Here is a 7176-nt window from a genome sequence, read left to right as displayed (position 1 = left end):
TCCAGAGATGATACAGATGACTGATCTCCTGGGCTGTCTGCCAAACTCCCCTCTTCCCTGTCACTCACACTTCCTTGGTCAGAGGGGACTTCGTCGGCAGATTCTACTGGGAGCAAAACAGGCCTGCGGCATGTGGATGCCTCCCTCACATCCACCTGAACATTCCTTGGGGCAGGAGTTGGGCCAGAACTAACCACAACACCAGATAATGTATATTTTTGTGCGCCTGTGTTTAATAAGTATGTACACATAAGGCATGTATACATAGAATTAAATAGTATATTTTGGATGTTCAGTAATAGTAAATAGATAGGGAAATCGTATCTCTTTGAGGCGAGGAGAAGTCAGGCACCCTAAACCTAATCCAAACCCTTGACGTGAGTGACATCAAGTTGGCCACCTTTAAGCCAGTCACATGACCTTTAAGCTACCCCCCAGTCACATGACCATCAAGCCACTCCTACTTGGTCACATGGCTGGCAAATGACGCCCACAAAATAAGCCACGCCCACAGTGTGGTAGTAAACATTTTTGCAGCCTTTCACTGATCATTAGCCATAATAACGGAAGGGGTTGTCAAATTATCTGGAGGAAACCAGCTTGGTGTGCCACAATTATCACATCCTGAGTTTCGTGGCAGGCTTCTCTCAGTGGGACACCTGTGGAACAAATACTATTTTCCAACACACACACACACACACCCTCCATTCCAAATAATTTCCCAAAAGATGAAAATGGTTGCCTGCATTTGGAAAGATCCTAGCTTAGTGATTTATTTTATTTATTCATTCATTCGATTTTTATCCCGCCCTTCTCCTTAGACTCAGGGCAGCTTACAACATGTTAGCAACAGCACTTTTTAACAGAGCCAGCATATTGCCCCCACAATCCGGGTCCTCATTTTACCCACCTCGGAAGGATGGAAGGCTGAGTCAACCTTGAGCCGGTGATGAGATTTGAACTGCTGGCCTACAGATGTACAGTCAGTTCCAGTGGCCTGCAGTACTGAACTCTACCTTACTGAAGCCTGGTACGTGAAAAAAATCCCCAAATGGGCAAACAGGAAGTTCAGGAAAACACACTTCCGGTTTGCCGTTGTGCTGTTTTTTGCACTCTGGAGGGTTCAGAGAAGCTTCCTGAAGCTCTGGAGTGCAAAAAAAAAAAACCCAGCACAATGGGCAAACTGGAAGTTTACAAAATACACTCCCGATTTGTCTGTTGTGCTGTTTTTTTGCACTCTGGGGATTCAGGAAGCTTTCCTGATTCCTCATTGGTGCAAAAAACAGCACAAGGGCAAACCGGAAGTGCATTTTCCCAAACTTCCGGTTTGCCCATTTGGGCATTTCTTTCACATTCCAAGCTTCAGTAAAGCCAGTGGGGTGGCGGGGGTGAGGGAAGGGATGGTGAACACATGTACACATGCTAGCATACTCACACATCCCCTTTTGGCACGCAAAACAAAAAAGGTTCACCATCACTGTCCTAGGAGTATAGCTTTTCAGTGTGCATTTCAGAGAGAAGCATCCATTTTGAATATCCGTCTGTGAGGAAGAAGGACAAGCTCTGGCAAAACAAAACCAGAGCTAGGTAGCTCTCAGAACATAAAATATGCCTTATTTTCTGTTGTGGTTAGCTCTGGCCCAGCTCCTGCCCCAAGGACTGTGGATGTGGGGGAGACATCCACATGCTGCAGGCATGTTTTGCTCCCGGTGGAATCTGCTGATGAAGGCTCCTCTGACCAAGAAGATATGAGTGACAGGGAGGAGGAGAGTGTGGCAGACAGCTCAGAAGGAGATCAATTATCTAGCTCCTCCTTGGATTCAGAACAAGAGTTAATGATACAGCAATGCATATGTAGAGCGATGCATAGGCAGCAACAACTGAGAGATTATTATCAAAGAAAATGAGGCCACCTGTGGTTGGGTAGGGCTGTGGTAATTAGTGAGGCTGCTATAAATAGCAGCCTGTGGGTTTGGCCATTGTGGAGGATTATCTGATCGTTGTGTTTCGTGACTGCTTTCCTGACTTTGACCTTTTGTGTGCTGATTTTTCCCCGCTTTGAAACTAAACCAGAGCAAAGTGTGTTTCACTTTGTGAAAGAAGAAGGGCTGTGAATTGCCTCACAGCTGCAAGATAAGTATCACAGAACTGATAAGGGACTTGTACAAATTACCAGTTTGTTTGGAGACGAGTGCTCTTAGCTATACCAAAAGAGGGCTTAGTTTAAGTGAATTTTCATTATAAAGAACATTGTTTTGAATTTTCAAACGTGTGTGTGTGTCTGAAATTGGTACCTGTGAATTTTTGGGAGGAGTCTACCAGAGAGCCCGACAGAACATTTTCAGGATTTTATTTATTTTTATTTATTTATTTTGTCCAATACACAAGACACATTGAAGAGAATAGACATGAAGTATTATATATAAAGATAATATGCAAAAATAGAGGAGAAGATATATGAAAGGAAGAAAAGATATATGATATATGAGATAAAGGAGAGACAATTAGACAGGGGACAAAAGGCACACTAGTGCACTTATGTACGCCCCTTACTGACCTCTAAGGAACCTGAAGAGGTCAATCGTGGATAGTCTAAGGGAGAAATGTTGGGGGTTAGGGGTTGACCCTACTGAGTCAGGTAATGAGTTCCACGCTTCGACAACTCGATTGCTAAAGTCATATTTTTTACAGTCAAGCTCAAGCCAAAGATGCTAAGTCACTGCATGTAAATTGCATGTTGTAGGATGCTTATCTTTTGAGAGGCATCTGTGATTACGGGAAAATAATAGGATTGAAGAGTGAAAACAGCCACTGTCTAGACCAGGGGTCTGCAATTCCTAGCTCTGGAGCTACATATGGCTCTTTCATCTCTCTCTGCTGTGGCTACTTGTGGTCGCTTAAAATATGTGTCACAACTGCTAATGTGTGACACTCGCTGGCACAGGGTTTATTGAGCTTTTCGACCCATCTTTTTTTTTTTTTTTGGAGTTCAAAATGTAAAACCCTGGAGGGGTTCATTGATTTTGTAAATGCAACACACTGTAGATTAGATTTAGATTAGATTTATTGGATTTCTATGCCGCCCCTCTCCGCAGACTCCGGGCGGCTCACAACAATGGCAAAAACAGTACATAGTGACAAATCTAATATTTACCAATCTAATTACAGTTTTAGGTTAAAAAATTCATAAAAGCAACCCCAATATATATAAAAAAACAAGCACACAATCCATCAAACACCAAAACAACATGGGCAGGGGGAGATGTTTCAATTCCCCCATGCCTGACGGCAGAGGTGGGTTTTAAGGAGTTTACGAAAGGCAAGGAGGGTGGGGGCAATCCTAATCTCAGGGGGGAGCTGGTTCCAGAGGGTTGGAGCCACCACAGAGAAGGGTCTTCCCATGGGTCTCGCCAGACGACATTGTTTAGTCGACGGGACCCGGAGAAGGCCAACTCTGTGGGACCTAACCGGTCGCTGGGATTCATGCGGCAGAAGGCGGTCCCGAAGATATTCTGGTCCGGTGCCATGAAGGGCTTTATAGTTCTTTTATACATAGCATAAAAGTAAAAAACAATATTTATTTATTTATTTATTTATTTATTTATGTATTTATTTATTTATTTTGTCAATACATAACGTAGGTTTCAGAGGATATAATCATAGTAAAATACATCAATAAAAGAAGATAAGGCATTAGGAATAATATGGAAGAAATACTCATTGGGAATAATAGATTTCATATACATGGAGCTAGTAGAGACATAAGAGAGACATTAGGACAGGGGACGGAAGGCACACTGGTGCACTTATGCACGCCCCTTACTGACCTCTTAGGAATCTGGAGAGGTCAACCGTGGATAGTCTAAGGGTAAAATTTTGGGGGTTAAATATATCTTCATTTTAGCTGTCAAAAGGGTTTTGTGGCTCCTGGTATTTTATTTTCCATAGGAAATGGGCCCAAATGGTTCTTTGAGTGTTTAAGATTGCTGACCCCTGGTCTAGACAGACATTGTTTTACTTTTAAAGTTTTTAAAAAAGATTTTGCTGCATGAATCCCAGCGACCAGTTAGGTCCCACAGAGTGGGTCTTCTGCGGGTCCCGTCAACTAAACAATGTCGCTTGGCGGGACCGAGGGGAAGAGCCTTCTCTGTGGCGGCCCTGGCCCTCTGGAACCAACTCCCCCCAGAGATTAGAATTGCCCCCACCGTCCTTGCCTTTCGTAAGCTTCTTAAAACCCACCTCTGCCGCCAGGCATGGGGGAACTGAGATTCTCTTTCCCCCTAGGCCTTTAGAATTTTATGCATGGTATGTCTGGATGTATGTTTGGTTTTATAATAAGGGTTTTTAACTGTTTTAATATTGGATTGTTATATGCTGTTTTTGTTATTGTTGTTAGCCTCCCCGAGTCTGCGGAGAGGGGCGGCATACAAATCCAATAAATAAATAAATTTTATTGAAATATTTAACACACATATACAAACTTCACATATACATAATCATAATGTAAAAATAATAGAAGGAAAGTCAAAAACAAAAACATAGAGAGAAAAAACCCACCCCAAATCAAAAAAACAAAACAAAAATCATTAAAAAGTGGGGGGAGAAGATTTGGTTAAAAAGATTTGGAAGTTTAGAGAGAAACAGATTGTTTCTCTTGTTTTTAACTAGACAGACATTGTTTTAAATGTGGCACCAAGACTTTTGTACATACTAATATTCTATGTGAATCTGCAACAACTGTTATGTTCTCCCTTAAATACGAACACCTGTGCAAAAGAAACACACCTCTAGAATAAATATAGTTCCATGTAAAAATGGAAATCATTTTGGAAACGTATGGTTCATCTCAGATGAGAGAGAAATTTGACATAGTTTAAGAAATATACCTCTGTTAAGCTACAAGGGCATCAAAATTAATAAGGAAGGCACCAAAGTTATTTTTTTAGTGTTTCTTGCCAGGTTGACCCTTGAAACTTTAAAAGTGGTGTTCCCTCAACCTGGAGCAGGGGTCCCCAAACTTTTTACACAGGGGGCCAGTTCACTATCCCTCGGACTGTTGGAGGGCGAGACTATAAAAAAACCCTATGAACAAATCCCTATGCACACTGCACATACCTTATTTTAAAGTAAAAAAACAAAATGAGAACGTACTATTTAGAGGGGGGGGAAAGAAGTTTGAAATTCATATATTCATGTTTAGTTTTTAATTTTCTTTTGTTAACATCTGATTGGCTATACAAGGTTTTCTTGGCTTATAGAAAAATGTATACAGAAAGAAGGAAGCACTTTGGCATAATGGTTAATCAGTTAGAAATATAATTGGTGTTGTACTTTTTTGAGGAGGGAATTTAATTAAAAGAAAATGAATGTAACTGGATGGCAAAATTAGAAAAAAAAACTTTTGCAACTTTTTTGATGATTGATATTAGTTACTAACAAAACACCACATTTTATTCATGGAAAATTAGATGTGCTCCTGTCACTCACCCGCGGGCCGGATAAATGGCCTCAGTGGGCTGCATGTGGCCCGCGGGCCATAGTTTGGGGACCGCTGACCTGGAGGGTCCTTTCCTGGTGTTTTGATTTTGAAGGCACTTCTTGGGAAACATTCTACTTCTTCAGGCAGTGTTGAGGATGGCTCTCCAGAAGGGGTGGAAGAGAAAAGGAGGCACTTCTAGCCACCCAATGTTTGGTCTATAGTATGATAATTTATAGACATAAGATATTTTTGCTTCTTCAAATATTTGCACTAGCTGCTTTGAGAGGCACATTAGCAGAAAAATACAAAAATATTCTAGGAAAAACCTGTCATGCTAATTGCCTTTGGACAAAATATTAGTTATACTATTAGTATATTTGCAGGTGATACAACAAATAAGTCCAGGGTGCTCAAACAACTATCCCATGAACCCATAAAATAACATTACGAATCACTGATAAAAATGATGAACAAATTCAAAACAACAAAAATTTAAACTCTAACTCAAGTTCAGAAACTCAAAATTTTCATTTGTACTGATAGTAAAGATCTTAAAAGCTGTAGAGTAATCGGGTCAACAGATACGTTGACACTATCTATGACATCTGATAAAAGTACAGATACGAATTTACCTCTTCTTTTCTTTCTTCTTTCTTTTCTTTTTTATTTCTTCCCTTCTTTTACCCTCTTTTTCTTTTCTCTTCCTTTTTCTTTCCTTCTCTCTCTTTCTCTTTTTCTATCTATCTATCTATCTATCTATCTATCTATCTATCTATCTATCTATCTATCTATCTATCTATCTATCTATCTATCTATCTATCTACTTTATTTATCTATCTATCTATCTATCTATCTATCTATCTATCTATCTATCTATCTATCTATCTATCTATCTATCTATCTATGATGGTCTTGGCATATTCGGGTTTCTTCCCGTGTGGGATTTGGAAATTTCTGGCGACGTTTCGACGAGATCCTACTCGTCATCTTCAGGCTGGTGCTTCTGTCCTTGTTCTAGGGCGAACACAGCGAGACCTGAGCTGCCTTCCCTCTATAAATACTGGTGGCTGGGTGTGGTTTGATGGCTCAGCAATTGCCTGCTGTGTAGAAACTTCCTGGTGAGTCAGTGGGGTAACACCTGGGGTCGTTGATGTAACTGAGGTATGCTGATTAGTTAATGGTTGTGGATTAGATGTCTGGTAGGCAGGAGGTATCATCTGGAAACCAGCCCTCAAACGTATCTCAGCCATAAAAACTGAAACCAGACTCAGAACACACATTGCAAAACAATCAAGTAGCCTGCAAGCTCCAACTACTCAGGATATCACGCCTAATTCACAACCATTAACTAATCAGCATACCTCAGTTACATCAACGACCCCAGGTGTTACCCCACTGACTCACCAGGAAGTTTCTACACAGCAGGCAATTGCTGAGCCATCAAACCACACCCAGCCACCAGTATTTATAGAAGGAAGGCAGCTCAGGTCTCGCTGTGTTCGCCCTAGAACAAGGACAGAAGCACCAGCCTGAAGATGACGAGTGGGACCTTGTCGAAACATCACCAGAAATTTCCAAATCCTTGGTATATTCGGGAAGAAACCCGAATATACCAAGACCATCATAACTGTACCCGTGAAAATCTATGAAAACAACTATCTGTCTGTCTGTCTGTCTGTCTGTCTGTCTGTCTGTCT

This window comes from Erythrolamprus reginae, chromosome 5, assembly GCF_031021105.1.
Source record: "Erythrolamprus reginae isolate rEryReg1 chromosome 5, rEryReg1.hap1, whole genome shotgun sequence".
NCBI lineage: Eukaryota > Metazoa > Chordata > Lepidosauria > Squamata > Dipsadidae > Erythrolamprus > Erythrolamprus reginae.
This window is presented reverse-complemented; position numbering follows the sequence as displayed.